The sequence below is a fragment of the Macaca nemestrina genome, chromosome 5 (genome assembly GCF_043159975.1).
Source record: "Macaca nemestrina isolate mMacNem1 chromosome 5, mMacNem.hap1, whole genome shotgun sequence".
Classification (NCBI taxonomy): domain Eukaryota; kingdom Metazoa; phylum Chordata; class Mammalia; order Primates; family Cercopithecidae; genus Macaca; species Macaca nemestrina.
In genome coordinates, this window is record NC_092129.1 from 23,010,988 (window position 1) to 23,035,381 (window position 24,394).

The 24,394-nt window shown below is 38.0% G+C and overlaps 1 protein-coding gene across 14 annotated transcripts in view; it reads right to left on the reverse strand.

The window, feature by feature from the left end:
* The window catches only part of LOC105465504 (centrosomal protein 85 like), a 311,447-nt gene that overhangs the window by 34,809 nt on the left and 252,244 nt on the right, over positions 1–24,394 (reverse strand). The gene's annotated exons all lie outside the window — the stretch shown is intronic.

A 24,394-nucleotide genomic window follows, 5' to 3' on the forward strand; every position in this document is an offset into this window, starting at 1 on the left:
GAAAAGCGAAAAAAAAAAAAAAAAAAGCAAGGATTGCAATCCTGGTCTCTGATAAAAGAGACTTTAAGCCAACAAAGATCAAAAAAGACAAAGAAATGCAATGCATGGCATAATGGTAAAGGGATTAATGCAACAAGAAGAGCTAACCATCCTAAATCTATAGGCACCCAACACAGGAGCACCCAGATTCATAAAGCAAGTTCTTAGAGACCTACAAAGAGACTTAGACTCCCACACAATAATAGTGGGAGACTTTAACACCCCACTGTCAATATTAGACAGACCAATGAGACAGAAAATTAACAAGGATATCCAGGATTGAACTCAGCTCTGGATCAAGCAAACCTAATAGACATCTACAGAACTCTCCACCCCAAATCAACAGAATATACATTCTTCTCAGCACCACATCATATTTATTCTAAAATTAACCACATAATTGGAAGTAAAACACTCCTCAGCAAATGTAAAAGAACAGAAATTACAACAAACTGTCTCTCGGACCACAGTGCAATCAAATTAGAACACAGGATTAAGAAACTCACTCAAAACTGCACAACTACATGGAAATTGAACATCCTGCTCCTGAATGACTATTAGGTAAATAATAAAATTGAGGGAGGAATAAAGATGTTCTTTGAAACCAATGAGAACAAAGATACAATGTACCAGAATCTCTGGGGCACATTTAAAGCAGTGTGTAGAGGGAAATTTATAGCACTAAATGCCCACAAGAGAAAGCAGGAAAGATCTAAAATCGACCCCCTACCATCACAATTAAAAGAACTAAAGAAGCAAGAGCAAATACATTCAAAAGCTAGCAGAAGACAAGAAACAACTAAGATCAGAGCAGAACTAAAGCAGGTAGAAACACACAAAAAAAACCTTCAAAAAAATCAAAGAATTCTGGAGCTGGTTTTTTGAAAAATCAACAAAATAGACCATGAGCAAGACTAATAAAGAAGAAAAGAGAGAAGAATCAAATAGATGCAATAAAAAATGATAAAGGGGATATCACCACTGATCCCACAGAAATACAAACTAACATCAGAGAATACTGTAAACACCTCTATGCAAATAAACTAGAAAATCTGGAAGAAATGGATAAATTCCTGGACACATACACCCTTCCAACACTAAACCAGGAAGAAGTTGAAAATCTGAATAGACCAATAACAGATTCTGAAATTGAGGCACTAATTAATAGCCTACCAACAAAAAGTGTCCAGGACCAGATAGATTCACAGTCGAATTCTACCAGACATACAAAGAGGTACCATTCTTCCTGAAACTATTCCAATCAATAGAAAAAGAGGGAATCCTCCCTAACTCATTATAGAAGGCCAGCATCAGCCTGATACCAAAAGCCTGGCAGAGACACACACAAAAAAGAGAATTTTAGGCCAATATCCTTGATGAACATTGATGAGAAAATCCTCAATAAAATCTGGCAAACCGAATCCAGCAGCACATCAAAAAGCTTATCCACAACAATCAAGTGGGCTTCATCCCTGGGATGCAAGGCTGGTTCAACATATGCAAATCAAAAAACGTAATCCATCACATAAACAGAACCAACCAAAAAACCACATGATTATCTGAATAGATGCAGAAAAGGCCTTCAATAAAATTCAACAGCCTTTAATGCTAAAATTCGCAATAAACTAGGTATTGATGGAACACTTCTCAAAATAATAAGAGCTATTCATGACAAACCCATAGCCAATATCATACTGAATGGGCAAAAACTGGAAGAATTCCCTTTTAAAACCGGCACAAAACAAGAATGCCCTCTCTCACTACTCCTATTCAACATAGTATTGGCAGTTCTGGCCAGGGCAGTCAGGCAAGAGAAAGAAATAAACGGTATTCAAACAGGAAAAGAGAAAGTCAGGTTGTCTCTGTTTGCAGATGACATGATTGTACATTTAGAAAACCCCATCATCTCAGCCAAAAATCTCCTTAAGCTGATATGCAACTTCAGCAAAGTCTCAGGATACAAATCAATGTGCAAAAATCACAAGCATTCCTATACACCAATAACAGACAAAAAGAGAACTGAATCATGAGTGAATTCCCATTCACAATTACTTCAAAGAGAATAAAATACCTAGGAATCCAACTTACAAGGGGTGTGAAGGATCTCTTAAAGAGAACTACAAACCACTGCTCAACGAAATGAAAGAGGACACAAAAAAATGAAAGAACGTTCCATGCTCATAGACAGGAAGAATCAATATCATGAAAATGGCCATACTGCCCAAAGTAATTTGTAGATTCAATGCTATACTCAACAAGCTACCATTGACTTTCTTCATGGAATTGGAAAAAACTACTTTAAATTTCATATGGAACCAAAAACAAGCCCACATGGCCAAGGCAACACTAAGCAAAAAGAACAAAGCTGGAGGCATCACGCTACCTGACTTCAAACTGTACCACAAGGCTACAGTAACAAAACAACATGGTACTGGTACCAAAACAGATATAAAGACTAATGGAACAAAACAGAGGCCTCAGAAATGACATCACACATCTACAACCATATGATGTTTCACAAACCTGAAAAAAAAAACAAGCAATGGGGAAAGAATTCCCTATTTAATAAATGGTGCTGGGAAAACTGGCTAGCCATGTGTAGAAAACTGAAACTGGATCCCTTTCTTACACCGTATACAAAAATTAACTCAAAATGGATTAAAGCCTTAAATGTAAGACCTAAAACCATAAAAATCCTGTAAGAAAACCTAGAAAATACAATTCAGGGCATAGGCATGGGCAAAGATTTCATGACTAAAACACCGAAAGCAATGGCAACAAAAGCCAAAATTGACAAATGGGATATAATTAAACTAAACAGCTTCTGCATAGCAAAGGAAACTATCATCAGAGTGAACAGGCAACCTACAGAATGGGAGAAAATTTTTGTAATCTATCCATCTGACAAAAGGCTGATATCCAGAATCTACAAATAACTTAAACAAATGTACAAGAAAAAACAAACAACCCCAACAAAAAGTGGGCAAAGGAGATGGACAGACACTTCTCAAAAGAAGACATTTATGCAGCCAACAGACATATGAAAAAAAAATGCTCATCATCACTGGTCATCAGAGAAAAGCAAATCAAAACCACAATGAGATACCATTTCACACCAGTTAGAATAGTGATCATTAAAAAGTCAGGAAACACCTTTGTGGAGAAATAGGAATGCTTTTACACTGTTGGTGGGAGTGTAAATTAGTTCAACCATTGTGGAAGACAGTGTGGAGATTCCTCAAGGATCTAGAACCAGATATACCATTAGACCAGCAATCCCATTACTGGGTATATACCCAAAGGATTATAAATCATGCTACTATAAAGACACACACACACGTATGTTTATTGCAACACTATTCACAATAGCAACGACTTGGAACCAACCCAAATCCCCATCAATAATAGGCTGGATAAAGAAAATGTGGCACATATACACCATGGAATACTAAGCAGCCATAAAAAAGGATGAGTTCATGTCCTTTGCAGGGACATGAATGAAGCTGGAAACCATCATTCTCAGCAAAATATCACAAGGACAGAAAACCAAACACCACATGTTCTCACTCATAAGTGGGAGCTGAACAATGAGAACCCATGGACATAGGGAGGGCAACATCACACACTGGGGCCTGTTAGGGGGTTGTGGGTTGGGGAAGGGATAGCATTAGGAGAATACTTAATGTAAATGACGAGTTGATGGGTGCACCAAACCAACATGGCACATGTATGACTATGTAACAAACCTGCATGTTGTGCACATGTAGCCTAGAACTTAAAGTATAATAATAATTACAAAAATAAAGAAGAAAAGAGAGAAGAATCATAGAGACACAATAAAAAAATGATAAAGGGATATACTTTGGGGGGCATGCCCAAGATGGCCGAATAGGAACAGCTCCAGCTTCCACCTCCCAGTGTGAGTGACACAGAAGACTGGTGATTTCTGCATTTTCAACTGAGGTACCAGGTTTATCTCACTGGGGCGTGTCGGAGAGTTGGCGCTGGTCTGTGGGTGCAGCCCAACCAGCGAGAGCTGAAGCAGGGCCAGGCATCCCCTCTCCTGGGAAGCGCAAGGAGGAAGGGAATTCCTTTTCCTAGCCAAAGGAAGTTGAGACACACAACACCTGGAAAATCAGGTGACTCCACCCTAATACTGCGCTTTACCAAGGATCTTAGCAAATGGCACACCAGGAGATTATATACCACACCTGGCCCAGAGGGTCCCACACCCACAGAGCCTCCCTCATTGCTAGCACAGCAATCTGAGATCTAATTGCAAGGTGGTAGCAAGGCTGGGGGAGGGGCCGCGCACCATTGCTGAGGCTTAAGTAGGTAAACAAAGCCACCAGGAAGCTCGAATTGGGTGGAGCCCACGAAGGCAGGCCTGCCTCTGTAGACTCCTCCTCTGGGGACAGGGCATAGCTAAACAAAAAGCAGCAGAAACCTCGGCAGAGGTAAATGCCCCTGTCTGACAGCTTTGAAGAGAGCAGTGGATCTCCCAGCATGGAGGTTGAGATCTGAGAACGGACAGACTGCCTGCTCAAGTGGGTCCCTGACCCCTGAGTAACCTAACTGGGAGATATCCCCCACTAGGTGCAGACCGACACCTCACACCTCACACGGCAGGGTACACCCTGAGACGAAGCTTCCAGAGTGAGAATCAGACAGCAATACTCGCTGTTCAGCAATAGTCTATCTTCTGCAGCCTCCGCTGCTGATACCCAGGCAAACAGAGTCTGGAGTAGACCTCAAGCAAACTCCAACAGACCTACAGCTGAGGGTCCTGACTGTTAGAAGGAAAACTAACAAACAGGAAGGACACCCACACAAAACCCCATCAGTACGTCACCATCATCAAAGATCAAAGGCAGATAAAACCACAAAGATGGGGACAAAGCAGTGCAGAAAAGCTGGAAATTCAAAAATTCAGAGCACATCTCCACCTCCAAAGGAACGCAGCTCATCACCAGCAACGGAACAAAGCTAGACGGAGAATGACTTTGACGAGTTGAGAGAAGAAGGCTTCAGTCGATCAAACTTCTCAGAGCTAAAGGAGGAACTACACAACCAGCAAAAAGAAACTAAAAACCTTGAAAAAAGAATGGATGAATGGATAACTAGAATAATCAATGCAGAGAAGACCTTAAAAGAACTGATAGAGATGAAAACCATAACACAAGAAATACATGACAAATGCACAAGCTTCAGTAACCGACTCGATCAACTGGAAGAAAGAGTATCAGCAATTGGTGATCAAATGAATGAAATGAAGCAAGAAGAGAAGTGCAGAGAAAAAAGAGTAAAAAGAAATGAACAAAGCCTCCAAGAAATATGGGATTATGTGAAAAGACCAAATCTACGTCTGATTGGGGTGCCTGAAAGTGAGGAGGAAAATGGAACCAAGCTGGAAAACACTCTGCAGGATATCATCCAGGAGAACTTCCCCAACCTAGTAAGGCAGGCCAACATTCAAATTCAGGAAATACAGAGAACGCCACAAAGATACTCCTCAAGAAGAGCAACTCCAAGACACATAATTGTCAGATTCACCAAAGTTGAAATGAAGGAAAAAATGTTAAGGGCAGCCAGAGAAAAAGGTCGGGTTACCCACAAAAGGAAGCCCATCAGACTAACAGCAGATCTCTTGACAGAAACTCTACAAGCCAGAAGAGAGTGGGGGCCAAGATTCAACACACTTAAAGAAAAGAATTTTCAACCCAGAATTTCATATCCAGCCAAACTAACTTTCAGAAGTGAAGAAGAAATAAAATCCTTTACAGACAAGCAAATGCTTAGAGATTTTGTCACCACCAGGCCTGCCCTACAAGAGATCCTGAAGGAAGCACTAAACATGGAAAGGAACAACAGGTACCAGCCATTGCAAAAACATGTCAAAATGTAAAGTCCATCAATGCTAGGAAGAAACTGCATCAACTAGTGAGCAAAATAACCAGCTAATATAATAATGACAGGATCAAGTTCACACATAACAATATTAACCTTAAATGTAAATGGACTAAATGCTCCAATTAAAAGACACAGACTAGCAAATTGGATAAAGAGTCAAGACCCATCAGTTTGCTGTATTCAGGAGACCCATCTCACATGCAGAGACACATATAGACTGATAATGAAGGGATGGAGGAAGATCTACCAAGCAAATGGAAAACAAAAAAAAAGCAGGAGTTGCAATCCTAGTCTCTGATAAAACAGACTTTAAACCATCAAAGATCAAAAGAGACAAAGAAGGCCATTACATAATGGTAAAGGGATCAATTCAACAGGAAGAGTAACTATCCTAAATATATATGCACCCAATACAGGAGCACCCAGATTCATAAAGCAAGTCCTTAGAGACTTGCAAAGAGACTTAGACTCCCATACAATAATAATGGGAGACTTTAACACCCCACTGTCAACATTAGACAGATCAACAAAACAGAAAGTTAACAAGGATATCCAGGAATTGAACTCAGCTCTGCACCAAGCGAACCTAATAGACATCTACAGAACTCTCCACCCCAAATCAACAGAATATACATTCTTCTCAGCACCACATCGCACTTATTCCAAAATTGACTACATAGTTAGAAGTAAAGCACTTCTCAGCAACTGTAAAAGAACAGAAATTATAACAAACTGTCTCTCAGACCACAGTACAATCAAACTAGAACTCAGGACTAAGAAACTCAATCAAAACTGCTCAACTACATGTAAACTGAAAACCTGCTCCTGATGACTACTGAGTACATAATAAAATGAAGGCAGAAATAAAGATATTCTTTGAAACCAATGACAACAAAGATACAACATACCAGAATCTCTGGGACACATTTAAAGCAGTGTGTAGAGGGAAATTTATAGCATTAAATGCCCACAAGAGAAAGCAGGAAAGATCTAAAATTGACACCCTAACATCACAATTAAAAGAACCAGAGAAGTAAGAGCAAATACATTCAAAAGCTAGCAGAAGGCAAGAAATAACTAAGATCAGAGCAGAACTGAAGGAGATAGAGACACAAAATCCCTCCAAAAAATCAATGAATCCAGCAGCTGGTTTTTTGAAAAGATCAACAAAATTGATAGATCACTAGCAAGACTAATAAAGAAGAAAAGAGAGAAGAATCAAATAGATGTAATAAAAAATGATAAAGGGGTTATCACCATCGACCCCACAGAAATACAAACTGCCATCAGAGAACACTATAAACACCTCTATGCAAATAAACTAGAAAACCTAGAAGAAATGGATAATTTCCCGGACACTTACACTCTCCCAAGACTAAACCAGGAAGAAGCTGAATCCCTGAATAGACCAATAGCAGGCTGTGAAATTGAGGCAATAATTAATAGCCTACCAACCAAAAAAAGTCCAGAACCAGATGAATTCACAGCCAAATTCTACCACAGGTACAATGAGGAGTTGGTACCATTCCTTCTAAAACTATTCCAATAAATAGAAAAAGAGGGAATCCCCCTAACTCATTTTACGAGGCCAACATCATCCTGATACCAAAGCCTGACAGAGATACAAAAAAAAAAAAAAAAAAAGAGAATTTTAGACCAATATCCCTGATGAACATCCATGCAAAAATCCTCAATAAAATACTGGCAAACCGAATCCAGCAGCACATCAAAAAGCTTATTCATCATGCTCAAGTGGACTTCATCTGTGGGATGCAAGGCTGGTTCAACATATGCAAATCAATAAACGTAATCCAGCATATAAACAGAACCAAAGACAAAAACTACATGATTATCTCAATAGATGCCGAAAAGGCTTTTGACAAAATTCAACAGCCCTTCATACTGAAAACTCTCAATAAATTCAGTATTGATGGAACATATCTCAAAATAATAAGAGCTATTTATGACAAACCCACAGCCAATATCATACTGAATGGGCAAAAACTGGAAGCATTCCCTTTGAAAACTGGCACAAGACAGGGATGCCCTCTCTCACCACTCCTATTCAACATATTGTTGAAAGTTCTGGCTAGGCCAATCAGGCAAGAGAAAGAAATAAAGGGTATTCAGTTAGGAAAAGAAGAAGTCAAATTGTCCCTGTTTGCAGATGACATGATTGTATAGTTAGAAAACCCCATCATCTCAGTCCAAAATCTCCTTAAGCTGATAAGCAACTTCAGCAAAGTCTCAGGATACAATATTAATGTGCAAAAATCACAAGCATTCTTATACACCAGTAACAGACAAACACAGAGCCAAATCATGAATGAACTTCCATTCACAATTGCTTCAAAGAGAATAAAATACCTAAGAATCCAACTTACAAGGGATGTAAAGGACCTCTTCAAGGAGAACTACAAACCACTGCTCAGTGAAATAAAAGAGGACACAAACAAATGGAAGAACATACCATGCTCATGGATAGGAAGAATCAATATCATGAAAATGGCCATACTGCCCAAGGTAATTTATAGATTCAATGCCATCCCCATCAAGCTACCAATGAGTTTCTTCACAGAATTGGGAAAAAAAACTGCTTTAAACTTCATATGGAACCAAAAAAGAGCCCGACAATCCTAAGTCAAAAGAACAAAGCTGGAGGCATCACGCTACCTGACTTCAAACTATACTACAAGGCTACAGTAACCAAAACAGCATGATACTGGTACCAAAACAGAGATATAGACCAATGGAACAGAACAGAGTCCTCAGAAATAATACCACACATCTACAGCCATCTGATCCTTGACAAACCTGACAAAAACAGGAAATGGGGAAAGGATTCCCTATTTAATAAATGGTGCTGGGAAAATTGGCTAGCCATAAGTAGAAAGCTGAGACTGGATCCTTTCCTTACTCCTTATACGAAAATTAATTCAAGATGGATTAGAGACTTAAATGTTAGACCTAATACCATAAAAACCCTAGAAGAAAACCTAGGTAATACCATTCAGGACATAGGCATGGGCAAGGACTTCATGTCTAAAACACCAAAAGCAATGGCAACAAAAGCCAAAATTGAAAAAAACAAACAACCCCATCAAAAAGTGGGCAAAGGATATGAACAGACACTTCTCAAAAGAAGACATTCATACAGCCAACAGACACGTGAAAAAATGCTCATCATCACTGGCCATCAGAGAAATGCAAATCGAAACCACAATGAGATACCATCTCACACCAGTTAGAATGGCAATCATTAAAAAGTCAGGAAACAATAGGTGCTGGAGAGGATGTGGAGAAATAGGAACACTTTTACACTGTTAGTGGGACTGTAAACTAGTTTAACCATTGTGAAAAACAGTGTGGCAATTCCTCAAGGTTCCAGAACTAGAAATACCATTTGACCCAGCCATCCCATTACTGGGGATATACCCAAAGGATTATAAGTCTGCTCTAAAGACACATGCACACATATGTTTGTTGCAGCACTATTCACAAAAGCAAAGACTTGGAATCAACCCAAATGTCCACCAGTGACAGACTGGATTAAGAAAATGTGGCACATATGCACCATGGAATACTATGCAGCCATAAAAAAGGATGAGTTCATGTCCTTTGTAGGGACATGGATGCAACTGGAAACCATCATTCTCAGCAAACTATCGCAAGAGCAGAAAACCAAATACCACATGTTCTCACTTATAGGTGGGAATTGAACAATGAGATCACTTGGACACAGGAAGGGGATCATACACACTGTGTCCTATTGTGGGGAGTGAGGGGGGAGGGATAGCATTAGGAGATATACCTAATGTAAATGACGAGTTATTGGGTGCAGCACACCAACATGGCTCATGTATACATATGTAAAAAACCTGCACATTATGCACATGTACCCTAGAACTTAAAGTATAATAAAAAAATGATAAAGGGGGTATCATCACTGATCCCACAGAAATACAAACTACCATCAGAGAATATTATAAACACCTCTATGCAAATAAACTAGAATATGTAGAAAAAATGGATAAATTCCTGGACACATACACCCTCCCAAGACTTAACCAGGAAGAAGTCAAATCCCTGAATAGACCAATAACAAGTTCTGAAACTGAGGCAATAATTAATAGCCTACTAGCAAAAACAGCCCAGAACCAGATGGATTCACAGCCTAATTCTACCAGAGGTAAAAGGAGGACCTGGTACCATTCCTTCTGAAACTATTCCAAACAGCAGAAAAAGAGGGTCTCCTCCTTAACTCATTGTATGAGGCCAACATCAGCCTAATACCAAAGCCTGGCAAAGACGCAACAAAAGAAAATGTCAGGCCAATATCCTTATGAACATCAATGCAAAAATCCTCAATAAAATACTGGCAAACCAAATCTAGCAGCACATCAAAAAGCTTATCATCACAATCAAGTCGTCTTTATCCCTGGGATGCAAGGCTGGTTCAACATACACAAATCAATAAACGTAATCCATCACATAAACAGAACCAATGAGAAAAACCAGAAAAGAACTTCGATAAAATTTAACACCCCTTCATGCTAAAAATGCTCAATAAACTAAGTACTGATGGAATGTATCTCAGAATACTAAGAGTTAGTTATGACAAACCCATAGCCAATATTATACAGAATGGGCAAAAGCTGGAAGCATTCCCCTTGAAAATTGGCACAAGACAAGGGTGTCCTCTCTCACCACTCCTATTCAACGAGCTATTGGAAGTTCTGGCTGGGGCAATCAGGCAAGAAAAAGAAATAAAGTGTATTCAAATAGGAAGAGAGGAAGTCAAATTGTCTCTGTTTGTAGATGACAGGTTTGTATATTTAGAAAACCCCATTGTCTCAGTCAAAAATCTCCTTAAACTGATATGCAACTTCAGCAAAGTCTCAGGATACAAAACCAATGTGCAAAAATCACTAGCATTCCTATACACCAATAATAGACAAACAGAGAGCCAAATCATGAGTGAACTCCCATTCACTATTATTACAAAGTGAGTAAAATATCTATGAATACAACTTACAAGGGATGTGAAAGACCTCTTCAAGGCAAACTACAAACGACTACTGATGGAAATAAGAGAGGACACAAACAAGTGGAAAAACTTTCCATGCTCGTGGATAGGAAGAATCAATATCATCAAACGGCCATAATGCCCAAAGTAATTTATAGATTCAATGCTATCCCCATCAAGCTCCCACTGGCTTTCTTCATAGAATTGGATAAAACTACTTTGAATTTCATATGGAACCAAAAGAGAGCCCACATAACCAAGACAATCCTAAGCAAAAAGAACAAAACTGGAGGCATCATGCTGCCTGACTTCAAACTATACTACAAGACTACAGCAACCAAAACAGCATGGTACTGGTACCAAAACAGATATAAAGACCAACAGAGGCCTCAGAAATAACACCACACATCTACAACCATCCGATCTTTGACAAACCTGACAAAAACAAGCAATGGTGAAAGGATTCCCCATTTAATAAATGGTGTTGGGAAAACTGGCTAGCCATATGCAGAAAACTGAAACTGGACCCCTTCCTTACATCTTATACAAAAATTAACTCAGGATGGATTAAAGACTTAAATGTAAGACCTAAAATCATAAAAACCCTAGAAGAAAACCTAAGCAATACCATTCAGGACCTAGGCATAGGCAAAGACTTCAGGTCTAAAACACCAAAAGCAATGGCCACAAAAGCTAAAATTGACAAATAGCATCTATTTAAACTAAAGAGATTCTGCACAGCAAAAGAAACTATCATCAGAGTGAACAGGCAACCTACAGAATGGGAGAAACTGTTTGCTATCTATCTATCTGACAAAGGGCTAATAACCAGAATCTACAAAGAACTTAAACAAATTTACAAGAAAAAAAACAAAACAAAACAAAAAAAACAACTCCATCAAAAAGTGGGCAAAGGAGATGAACAGACACTTCTCAAAAGAAGACATTTACATGGCCAATAAATATATTAATAAAAGCTTATCACTCATATTAGAGTAATGCAAATCAAAACCACAATGAGATACCATCTCACACCAGCTAGAACGGCGATCACTAAAAAGTCAGGAAACAACAGATACTGGAGAGGTTGTGGAGAAATAAGAACACTTTTACACTGTTGGAGTGTAAATTAGTTCAACTATTGTGGAAGACAGTGTGGCGATTCCTCAAGGACCTAGAATCAGAAATACCATTTGACCTAGCAATCCCATTACTGGGTATATAACCAAAGGATTATAAATCATTCTACTATAAAGACACATGTACATGTATGTTTATTGCAGCACTATTCACAATAGCAGTGACTTGGAACCAACCCAAATCCCCATCAATAATAGACTGGATAAAGAAAATGTGGCACACATACACCATGGAAGCTATGCAGCCATAAAAAATGATGAGTTCATGTCCTTTGCAGGGACATGGATGAAGCCAGAAACCATTGTTCTCAGCAAACTAACACAAGGACAGAAAACCAAACACCACATGTTCTCACCCATACATGGGATTTGAACAATGAGAACACATGGACACAGGGAGGGGAACATCACACATGGGGGCCTGTTGGGGGGGTGTGGGGCTGGGGAGGGATAGCATTAGGAGAAATACCTAATGTCAATGACGGGTTGATGGGTGCAGCAAACCACCATGGCACGTGTATACCTATGTAACAAACCTGCACGTTCTGCACATGTATCCCAGAACTTAAAGTATAATTTTTTAAAAAAAGAAGAAGAAGAAGAAGAAAGAAAGTACATGTAACAAGGTCACTTCCAAAGTGACATATGTCACTTGTACTTGAGCCTTCTGGAGACAAGCTCTCCCCACTTCATGTGCCCACACCATGTGTATAGGGGTCAAACTAATAACATTTCTCTAGAGTTTTATATATGGAGAAATAATCAAGTGCGAAGTAGACAAAGCATAAATGTGATATAAACAAAGCATAAGTAAAGAAATCAAGTGTAATGTAAACAAAGCATGGACTATAGTTCTATTCTGCGTGTACTGAGCTATCTACAACCTTAGCTTCCTCATAGGCAAAATAAAGGGGTTGGTCAATGTCATCTGAAAGGTGCCCCTCAACTCTAACACTCTGTGTGATTAATAGTGAGAACTTCATACAACACAGGGAGCGAGATATACTGAGGGCTAAAGGCGTGGCACCTGTAGTGACTGGAAGCTAGGAGATGCCCAATATATATTTAGCTGATGGACTAACATCTTGACTCATGCTGTCTACACTTGCCTCTGTTTGGAGCTGGCTGGGTGCAGTGCCCAGGGGATCAGAGCTGACTCTTATTATAGCAGTGACTGCAACACTTAAAGCAGCTTCTCAAATTCAAATAGGTACATGCATTTCCTGGGGGTCTTGTAAAATGCAGATCCTGGTTTAGTAGGTCTGAGTGGGGCCTCAGATTCTGCATTTAAGTTTCCTTTTTTATTCATACATAATAACTTTTCATATCTGTGGGGTATATGTGATATTTTGATACATGCATACAGTGTGTAATGATTAAATCAAGGTAAGTAGGATATTTATCAACTCAAATGTTTATCATTTCTTTGTGTTGGGAACATCCCACATGTTTTAGCTGTACAATAAATTTTTGCTAATTATAGTCTGTGCTATTATACACCAGAACTTACTCATTCTAGAATTCTTTTTTGGATTGTTTGCTGTTGGCATATATAAATCCTACTGATTTTTGTATGTTGATTTTGTGTTCTGCAACTTTACTTAATTTATCAGTTCTAATAGTTTTTTTGTGGATTCTTTAGGTTTCTCTAAATATAAGATCGTGTCATCTACAAAAAAAGTTAATTTGACTTCTTCCTTTCCAGTTAGGATTCCCTATATTTCTTTGTCTTACCCGATGACTCTAGACTTCCAGTACTATATTGAATAAAAGTGGTGGAAGTGGGAATCCTTGTCTTATTCCAGATCTTAGAGGAAAGGCCTTCAATTTTTTCCCATTCAGTATGATAACTCTGGGTTTGTCATATATGGTCTTTCTATTTTGAGATATTCTCATACACAAGCCAATTTGATAAGGGTTTTTTTTCTTTCATAAAGGGATGTTGAATTTTATCAAATGCGTGTTGGCATCTATGGAAATAACCATATGGTTTTTGTTCTTGGTTCTGTTAAGGTGATGTATCATGTTTATTGATTTGGACTATTATATTGAACCATTCTTGCATCCCTGAGATGAATCCCACTGGATCATGGTGACTGATCTTTTCAATGTGTTGTTGAATTTGGTTTGCTAGTACTTCGTTGAGGTTTTTTGTATCTACACTTTATTATTGATATTGGCCTATTTTTTCCTATTGTGTCCTTGTCTGGTTTTGGTATCAGGGTAAAACTGGCCTTATAGAATGAGTTTGGACATGTTCCTTCCATTGCAATTTTTTAAAGAGTTGGAACAGAATTAGTATTAGTTCTTCTTTAACTATTTGGTGGCATTTAGCAGGGAAGCCATCAGGTGCTGGGCTTTTCATTGATAGAAGACTTTTCATTAAGGCTTCCATCTCATTACTTGTTAATAGTTTATTGAGGTTTTCTATTTATCCATAGGTTAAGCTTGGTTGGTTGTATATATCCAGAATTGTCTATTTTTTTCTAGGTTTTCCAATTTATTGCCATATAGTTGTTCATAATAGTCTCCAATGGTTTTTTGTATTTCTGTGGTCTCATTTGTTATGTCTCATTTTTTTCTGATGTTATTTATTTGGGTGGTTCCTTTTTCTTTTTTTTAATCTTTAATTTTTTGGGGTACCTTGTAGGTGTATATATTTATGTGGTACATCAGATATTTTGATACAGGCATGCAACGCATAATAATCACATCATGCAAAAGGCATATGCATTCCCTCAAGCATTTATCCTTTGTGTTACAAACAATCCAACCATACTCTTTAAGTTATTTTTTAAATGTACAATTAAATTACTATTGACTATAGACACTCCGTTGTGCTAAATAACAGGTTTTTATTCATTCTTTCTAATTATTTGTTTTGTGCCTAATAACTATCTTCACCTCCCCACTACTCCCCTACTACCCTTCCCAGCCTGTGGTAACCATTCATCTACTGTCTGCCTCCATGAGTTCAATCGTTTTGATTTTTAGATCCCACAAAAAATTTAGAACATGCAATGTCTGTCTTTCTGTGCCTGGCTTATTTTACTTAGCATAATGACCTCCAGTTCCATCCATGCTGTTGCAAATGACAGGAACTCATTCTTTCTTATAGCTAAATAGTACTCCACTGTGTATAAGGACCACATTTTCTTTATCCACTTATCTGTTGATGGACATTTAAATTGCTTTCAAATCCTGGTTATTGTGAACAGTACTGCAACAAACACAGGTGTGCAGATATCTCTTTAATATACCGATTTCCTTTCTTTTGGGTATATACTCAGGAGTGGAATTGCTGGATCATATGGTAGCTCTATTTTTAGTGTTTTTTTGTTTTGTTTTGTTTTTTGAGGAACCTCCCAACTGTTCCCCATGGTGGTTGTAATAATTTACATTCCCAGCAACAGTGTATGAGGGGTGCCTTTAATCCACATCCTCTCTAGCATTTATTTCCTGTTATTTCTTTTTCGTTTTCTTTTTCCTTTCTTTTCTTTTCTTTTTTTTATGTGACAACATCTGGCTCTGTGGTCCAGGTTGGAGTGCAGTGGTGCCATCCTGGCTCACTGCAACCTCTGCCTCTGCCTCCAGGGCTCAAGCCATCCTCCCACCTTAACCTCCTGAGCAGCTGGGACTACAGGCAGGCACCAAAATGCCTGGCTAATTTTTTTTTTTTTTTTTTTTTTTTTTTTTTGGTAGAAAGAGGGTTTTGCCCTTTTTCCTAGGCTAGTCTTGAAATTGTGAACTCAAACAATCTGCCCACCTTAGCCTCCCAAAGTGTTGGAATTACAGGCGTGAGCCACCATGCCTGGCCTGAGCACCTTTTCATATGCTTGCTTGCTTGCTGTGTATATGACTTCTTTTCAGAAATGCCCATTCAAATATTTTGTCCATTTTTAAATCAGATTATTAGACTTTTTCCTATAGAGTTGTTTTCGTTACTTATATACTCTGGTTATTTATCCCTTGTCAGATGGGTAGTTTGCAAATATTTTCTCCCATTCTGTGGGTTATCTACTCACTTTGTTGCCTGCTTCCTTTGCTGTGTGGAAGCTTTTAACTTGTTGTAATCCCATTTGTTCATTTTGCCTTGGATGCCTGTGTCTGTGGGGTATTACTGAAGAAACTTTTGCCCAGACCAATGTCCTGGAGACTTTCCCCAATGTTTCCTTGTAGTGTTTTCATAGTTTGAGTTCTTAGATTCTGATTTGATTTTTGTATATGGTAAGAGATAGGGGTCAAGTTTCATTCTTCTGCATATAGGTATCCAGTTTTCCCAGCATCATTATTGAAAAGACTGTCTTTTCCACATTGTATACTCTTGGCAACTTTGTCAAAAATGAGTGGCATGTGAATTTGTTTCTCGGTTCTCTATTCTGTTCCTTTGGTCTGTGTGTCTGTTTTTATGACAGTAGCCTGCTGCTTTGGTTAGTATAGCCCTGTAGTATAATTTGAAATCAGGTAATGTGATCCCTCCAGGTTAGTTCTTTTTGCTAAGGATGTCTTGGGCTATTCTAGGTCTTTTCTGGTTTCATATAAATTTTAGAATTTTTTTCTATTTCTGTGAAGAATGTCATTGGTATTTTGATAGGGATTACGTTGAATCTGTAATTGCTTTGTGTAGCATGGACATTTAAGCAATATTGATTCTCCCAATCCATGAACATGGAATGTCTTTCCATTTTGTGTCCTCTTCAATTTCTTTCATCAGTGTTTTGTAGTTTTCATTGTATGGAGCTTTCAATTCTTTAGTAAAGTTAATTCCTAGGTATTTAATTTTATTTGTGGCTACTGTAAATTGAATTTTTAAAAATTTCTTTTTCAGATTGTTCACCATTAGCATATAGAAATGCTACTGATTTTTGTATGTTGATTTTGTATCCTGAAACTTTACTAAATTTATCAGTTCTAATTTTCTTTTGTGGAGTCTTCAGGTTTTTCCAAATATAAGATCATGTCAGACAGGATAATTTGTCTTCTTTATTTCCAATTTGGATGTCCTTTATTTCTTTCTCTTATTTGATTGCTCTACCTAGGACTTCCAGTGCTATGCTGAAGAACAGTAGTGAAAGTGACTATCTTTGTTGTGTTCCAGATCTTAGAGGAAAGGCTTTCAATTTTTCCCTATTAAGTATGGCACTGGCTGTGGGTCTTTCATATATGGCTTTCATTATGTCAAGGTATGTTCCTTCTATACCCAGATTTTTTAGGGTTTTTATTATTAAGAGATGTTGAATTTTATCAAATGTTTTCCCAGCATCAGTTGAAATGATCATATGGTTTTGTCCTTCATTCTGCCGATATGATGTATCACATGGATTGATTTGCTTATGTTGAATCATCCCTGCATGCCTGGTATAAATCCTACTTGGTCGTGATGAACAATTTTTTAATGTTTGTTGAATTAGGTTTGTGAGTAAAATATTTTGTTGAGGATTCCTGCATCAGTATTCTTCAGAGATATCATTCTGTAGTTTTCTTTTTTTCATGTGTCTTTGTTTAGTTTGGGTATCAAGGTCATGCTGACAAATTTGGAAGTATTTCTTCCTCTATTTTTCAGAATAGTTTCAGTAGGATTGGTATTAGTTCTTTAAACGTTTGGTTGAATTTAGCAGTGAATCCATAGGGTTTCAGGCTTTCCTTTACTGGGAAAATTTAAATTATGGCTTTGATTCATTGCTTGTTATTAGTCTGTTCAGGTTTTGGATTTCTTCATGGTTCAATCTTGGTAGGTTGTATATGTCTAGGAATTTATCCATTTACTCCAGATTTTCCAGTTTATTGGCATATGGTTTTTCATAGTAGCCACTAATGATCCTTTGAATTTCTGTGATATCAGCTGTAATGTCTCATTTTTCATTTCTTATTTTATTCACTTGGGTCTTCTCTTTTTTTTTTCTTAGTCTTTTCAAAACTTTATCAATTTTGTTTCTCTTTTCAAAAACCAACTCTTTGTTTTGTTGATCTTTTTATGTGCTACATTTCAAATTCATTTATTTCTGCCCTAATCTTGATTATTTATTTTCTTATATTAATTTTCTATTTGGTTTGCTTTCACTTTTCTAGATCTTTGAGAGGCATTGTTAGGTTATTTATTTGAAGTTTTTCTTCTTTTTTGATGTAGTCACTTACAGGTATAAATTTCCCTCCTAGTACTGCTTTCTCTATATCCCCTAGGTTTTGGTATGTTGTGTTTCCATTATCATTTGCTTCAATAAATTTTTCAATTATCTTCTAATTTCTTTATTGACCCATTGGTCATTCAGGAGCATATCATGTAATTTGCATGTGTTCATGTAGTTTCCAAAATTCCTCTTGTTGTTGATTTCTAGTTTTATTCCATTGTGGTCAAAGAAGTTTGATATAATTTCAATTTCTAAAAATGTTTTAAGACCTGTTTTGTGACCTAACATACTATCTTTGAAAATGACCTATGTGCTGAGGGGAAGAATGTGTATTCTGTAACTTTTGGGTGAAATGTTCTCTAAGTATCTATGAGATTCATTTGGTGTATAGTGCAGATTAAGTCTAATGCTTCTTTGTTGAGTTTCTGTCTGGGAGATCTGTCCAGTGCTCAAAGTGAGGTGTTGAAGTCTCCAGTTATTGAGTTCTATCTCTCTCTTTTGTTGTAATAATATTTGCTTCATATATCTGGGTCATCCAATGTCAGGTGCATATATATTTACAATCATTATATCCTGTTGCTGGATTGACTCTTTATCATTAGATAATGACCTTCTATATTAGTTTGTTCTCATGCTACTAATAAAGACATACCTGAGAATGATTAATTGATAAAGGAAAGAGGTTTAATTGTCTCACAGTTCAGCACAGCTGGGTAGGCCTCAGGAAACTTACAATTGTGGCAGAAGGGAAGCAAACACGTCCTTCTTCACATGGCAGCAGGAAGGAGAAGAATGAGAACAAAGCAAAGGGGGAAGCCCATTATAAAACCATCAGCTCTCCTGAGAACTTACTATCATGAGAATATCATGGGGGAAACTGCCCCCATGATTCAATTACCTCCCTCTGGATCTCTCTCATCACATGTGGGAATTATGGGAACAACAATTCAACATGAGATTTGGGTGGGAATACAGCCAAACCATATCACCTTTTCTGTCTCTTTTAATAGTTGTTGTCTTGAAATCTATTTTGTCTGAGTATAGCTACTTCTGCTCTTTTTTTGATTTCTGTTGGCATGGAATACATTTTTCCATCCCTTTATTTACATAGTTTATATGTAAAGTCTGTTTTTTTCACTTCATAAGTAAAGTGTGTTTTTTGCAGGCAACAGATCATTGGGTCTTGTTTTTTCAACTATTCAGCCACTCTCTGTCTTTAGACTGTAGAGTTTAATCCATTTATATTCAATGGTATTCTTGGTAAGTAGAAATTTACTCTGCCATTTTGTTATTTATTTTCTGGTTGTTTTGTGGTCTTGCCTTCCTTATTTCCTTCCTTCCTGTCTTCCTTTTAGTGAAGGTGATTTTTCTCAGTGGATATGATTTAATTTCTCCCTTTTTATTTTTTTGTGTACCTGTTGTTTATTTTTTTAAATTTGAGGTTACCGTGAAACTTGCAAATACTGTCTTATAACCCATTATTTTAAACTGGTGATAACAATGATTTCATAAACAAACATGTAAAAAGAAAGAAAACTAATAAAATCTCTACACTTTAACTTCATCCCCCTGTTTTAAAAGTTTTATTGTTTCTATTTGTATCTTATTATACTGTCTATGTTTGAAAAGTCATAGTAGTTATTATTTTTTATTGGTTCATCATTTAGTTTTTGTACTTAAGAGAGGAGAAGTTTACACACCACGAAAGCAATGTTATAATATTCTGAGTTGTTCTGTGTGCTTACTCTTATCAGTGAGTTTTGTACTTTCAAATGATTTCTTCTTGCTCATTAATATCCTTTTTTCTTTCAGACTGAAAGACTCCCTTTAGCATTTTTTTTTTAGGGTAGGCTTGATATTAGTGAAATCCCTCAGCTTTTGTTTGTCTGGGAAAGTTTTTATTTATCCTTCATGCTTGAAGGATATTTTCACCAGATATACTATTCTAGGGTCAAATATCTTTTCCTTCAGCAACATTCTACCCTTATGTCTCTCTCTACCTCCTCTTTAAGGCCAATAACTCTTAGATTTGTGTATTTTCTGAATCTTGTAGGGGTGCTTCATTATTTTTTATTCTTTTTTCTCTTGTCCTTTCAGTGTATTCTCAAATATCCTGTTTTTAAGTTCACTAATTCTTTCTTCTGCTTGTCAGTTTTGCTATTAAGAGACTCTGATGCATTACTCAGTATGTCAATTGCATTTTTCAACTCTAGAATTTCTGCTTGATTCTTTTGAATTATTTCAATCTCTGCTAAATTTATATCATAGAATTCTTTTTTTTTTTTTTTTTTTTTTTTTTGAGATGGAGTCTCACTCTGTCACTCAGGCTGGAGTGCAGTGGCACAATCTTGGCTCACTGCAACCTCTGCCTCCCATGTTCAAGCAATTCTCCTGCCTCAGTCTCCTGAGTAGCTGGGATTAAAGGCACCCACCAACCACACCTGGCTAATATTTGTATTTTTAGTAAAGAGGTGGTTTTACCATGTTGGCCAGACTGGTCTTGAACTCCTGACTTCAGGTGATCTGCCTGCCTTGGCCTCCCAAAGTGCTGGGATTACATTTGTGAACCAACATGCCTGGCCTCTCCCATAGAGTTCTAAATTTCTTCTGTGTATTATCTTGAATTTTCTTTGAGTTTCCTCAAAACAGCTATTTTGAATTCTCTGTTTCTCCAGGATTGGTCCTGGAGGCTTATTTAGTTTGATTAGGTCATGTTTTCCTGGAGGATCCTAATGATTGTACATGTTCCTTGGTGTCTGAGCATTGAAGAGTTTAGATATTTATTGTAGTCATCACAGTCTAGGCTTGTTCGTGCCCATCCTTCTTGAGGAGGATTTCCAGGTATTTGAAGGGACTTGGGCCCCAAGTCCAATAATTTTGTAGTATTTGCAGACTTGTGAAGGTACTTCCTTGGTGGTTTTGGATAAGATCTGGAAGAATTTTCTAGATTACCAGGCAGAGACTCTTGTTCTTTTCCCTTACTTTATCCCAAACACATGGAGTCTCTCTCTTTGCTGAGCCATTTGGAACTAGGAGTGTGGTGAAGTAAGCAGTCTGTGGCCACCACCACTGAAACTATGCTGGGTCAGATCTGAACCCAGCAGAGCACTGAGTCTTGCCCAAGGCCTGCTGTAACCACTACTGAGATGTCACCTACGTTCACTGAAGTCCTTAGGGGTCTATGATCAGCAGGTAGCAAAAGCTAGCCAGGTTTGTGTCCTTTCCTTCAGGGTGGCAAATTATCCCAGGCCCTTGATGGGTCCAGAGATGCTGTCTGGGAGCCAGGGCTTAGAGTCAAAAACCTTAGAAATTTGCCTGATGTTCTATTCTACTGCAGCTAAGCTGGCACTCAAACCACAATATAAAATCCTTCCCACTCTTTCCTCCCTTTTTCACAGCCAGATAAGCCTCTCCCTGTGGCCAAGACCACCTGTGGCCCATGGGGAGTTCCACCAGGACACTAACAATGTTCACTTAAAGACCAACGTCTCTTCAGTCAGCTTGTGGTGAACGCTGCCAGGTCTGTGGGCTCCTTTCTGCCTCAGAGTAGGTCCAGAAATGCTATCCAAGGGTCTAGGCCTGGAATCAGTTCATGGTTCTCTGTTTGCTGTTGTTTCTTGTGGATGCACATCTATGTCTTTGCTTTGAAGGATTAGTTATTCCTTCCAGTCTTCTCTGTTCAGTTTGTTTGGTTTTTTGGATAGATTTGATTACAGGTTCTTTACTGCCCAGTCATGACTCCTTTTTGGCTCTAGGTAGCACCTTAAGCCTACGTTTGCCTCAGCTCTAGGAAACAATCAGAGAGCTGCCTTTCCTGAATGAGGGAGGTCCCCCCCAAAATATTCTGGGAGTGTGGGAAGGCTGGCTAGCAGTTCATGCCCAGGGGCCTGTGGGAGAAACCTCCTACAGCATAGTGCTGCTGAATAACCATAGAAGTGTGGCATCTTCTTTGGCTGAGTTACAGAGCAGAGTTTCCAGGGCTGGAAATGGGAGTCCTGCCTCACTTTGTCTCTGCTTGTCCTCAAGGATATTTCTTCCTTCAGGCATTCATGATGCTTTTTGTCAGTTAAGGTAGGGACAGGTCTCCTGCTAGGGAACCAAAGATGGTAGGGAAGCTGGTTGTACACTTCAATTTCACTTTTTTTACTATAGGAAAGGTGAGCCTGGGGGACATTTTTCACACACTTGGTTACAGGGAGAAAGTGGGGAGGGGCATTATGAATGTGGAACTCTAATTCTTTTATTGTCCACTCAGAGTTTTTTTCACTTTTCAGTGGCCCCAGGAAGTATCTCAAGTTTATATTTGAGTTCTGGGATATTTCTGGTAATAATCTTGGTGCTGTATATTTAGTTTGGGTTTTCTGTTATGGGGCATGGGGGAGGTGAAGTCAGCTTGCTTCTATGACACCATTTTGATTTTGGAATTGGAAGTCACTTATTCCTTTTATTTAACTCTATTTTTGTACCCATTAACCAATCTCTTTTGATTCCCCTGTCCTGCCTACACTTCCTAGCCTCCAGTAACCATATTCTACTCTCTGCCTTCATGAGATCAACTATTTTAGCTCCCATATATGAGTGAGAACATACGGTATTTGTTTTTCTTTGCCTGGCTTATTTCACTTAACAGAAAGTCCTGCAAGTCTATCCATGTTGCTGCAAATGACAGAATCTCATTTTTTATGGCTAAATAACCTTCCATTATGCATGTATACCATATTTTTTCTATCCACTCATCCATTGATGGACACTTAGAAATGCAGAATCTTGTCCACTATTCACAGTAGCCAAGTTATGGAATCGACCTAACAAGCTCCTGGTGGTACAGATACTGATGATTCCTGGGCCATACTTTGAGTAGCAAGTATTTAAAATACAGCAGTACCTGAATGCCTCTGAGTCAGAATAAAAGAGAAAAAAATAATAAAATACAATAGTAGGCTGTAGAGTTCAGATCTGTGATTTTCAAAGTAGGGTTCACAGTCAGGCATAGGTAGTGAGGATCCTTTTATGGGGCAAATAAAGTATGACTTAATAGACTTTAATTTTCATTTAATAAATGCTGCTTAGTAGCAGGAGTTCCTACTGAGAAGATCCGATTGTCTTGCAGTGTTTGGTAATTATGTAAAATGTGTTCATTCATTCAACAACTACTATTAAGCATTGCCTGTGTGCAAGGCACTGATGTCATCACTGGGAGAACATCTGAACAAAGCAAACAAAAACTCCCTGCTCTCATAGAGATTACATTTTAGCAGAGAAAAATACAATAACATATGGATGTAGTTGGAATTCCTATATGTTTAGGAAAATATAATTTTCTTTTTTTTTTTTTTTTTTTTTTTTTTTTTTTGAGACAGAGTCTCATTTCAGCCTGGAGTGCAGAGGAACAATCTTTGCTCACTGCAACTTCTGCCTCCTGAGTTCAAGCCAGCCTCCCAAGTAACTGGAATTACAAGAACACACCACTATGCTCGGCTAATTTTTTGTATTTTTAGTAGAGACATGGTATCACCATGTTGGCCAGGCTGGTCTCAAATTCCTAGACTCAAGTGATCTGCCTGCCTCAGTCACCCAAAGTGCTGGGATTATAGGCATAAGCCACCACAACCAGCATTTTTGTGATATTCTTTCTAAACACCTAGATCTGTATGAAGAAATAATACAGAGGAAATAACAAATACTAGTTAATATATTAATGATAAGAAATATTACCTCATCAAGATGTAGAGAGTTGTTGCACATGCATTGCCTAAGTTTCAGACATAGAAGCCGAAAAAAATGTAATACATAGTATGAAACTATCCAGTCAGTAATGAGCAAAACATAAAGGAAGCAGGCTTCCAACATACTGAAAATAAAATCTATCAAGTAAATATATCTTTTCTAAATATTTTTATTTAGAAAATAAAAATCATGCTGCTAATAAAGACATACCCAACACTGGGTAATTTATTAAAAAAAAAAAAAAAAAAAAAGAGGTTTAATGGACTCACAGTTCCACATGGCTGGGGGGACTTCACAAGCATGGCAGAATGCAAAGGAGGAGAAAGGCATGTCTTACATGGTGGCTGGCAAAAGAGACAGCATGTGCAGGGGAACTGTCCATTTCAAAGCCATTAGATCTCATGAGAATTATTCACTATCATGAG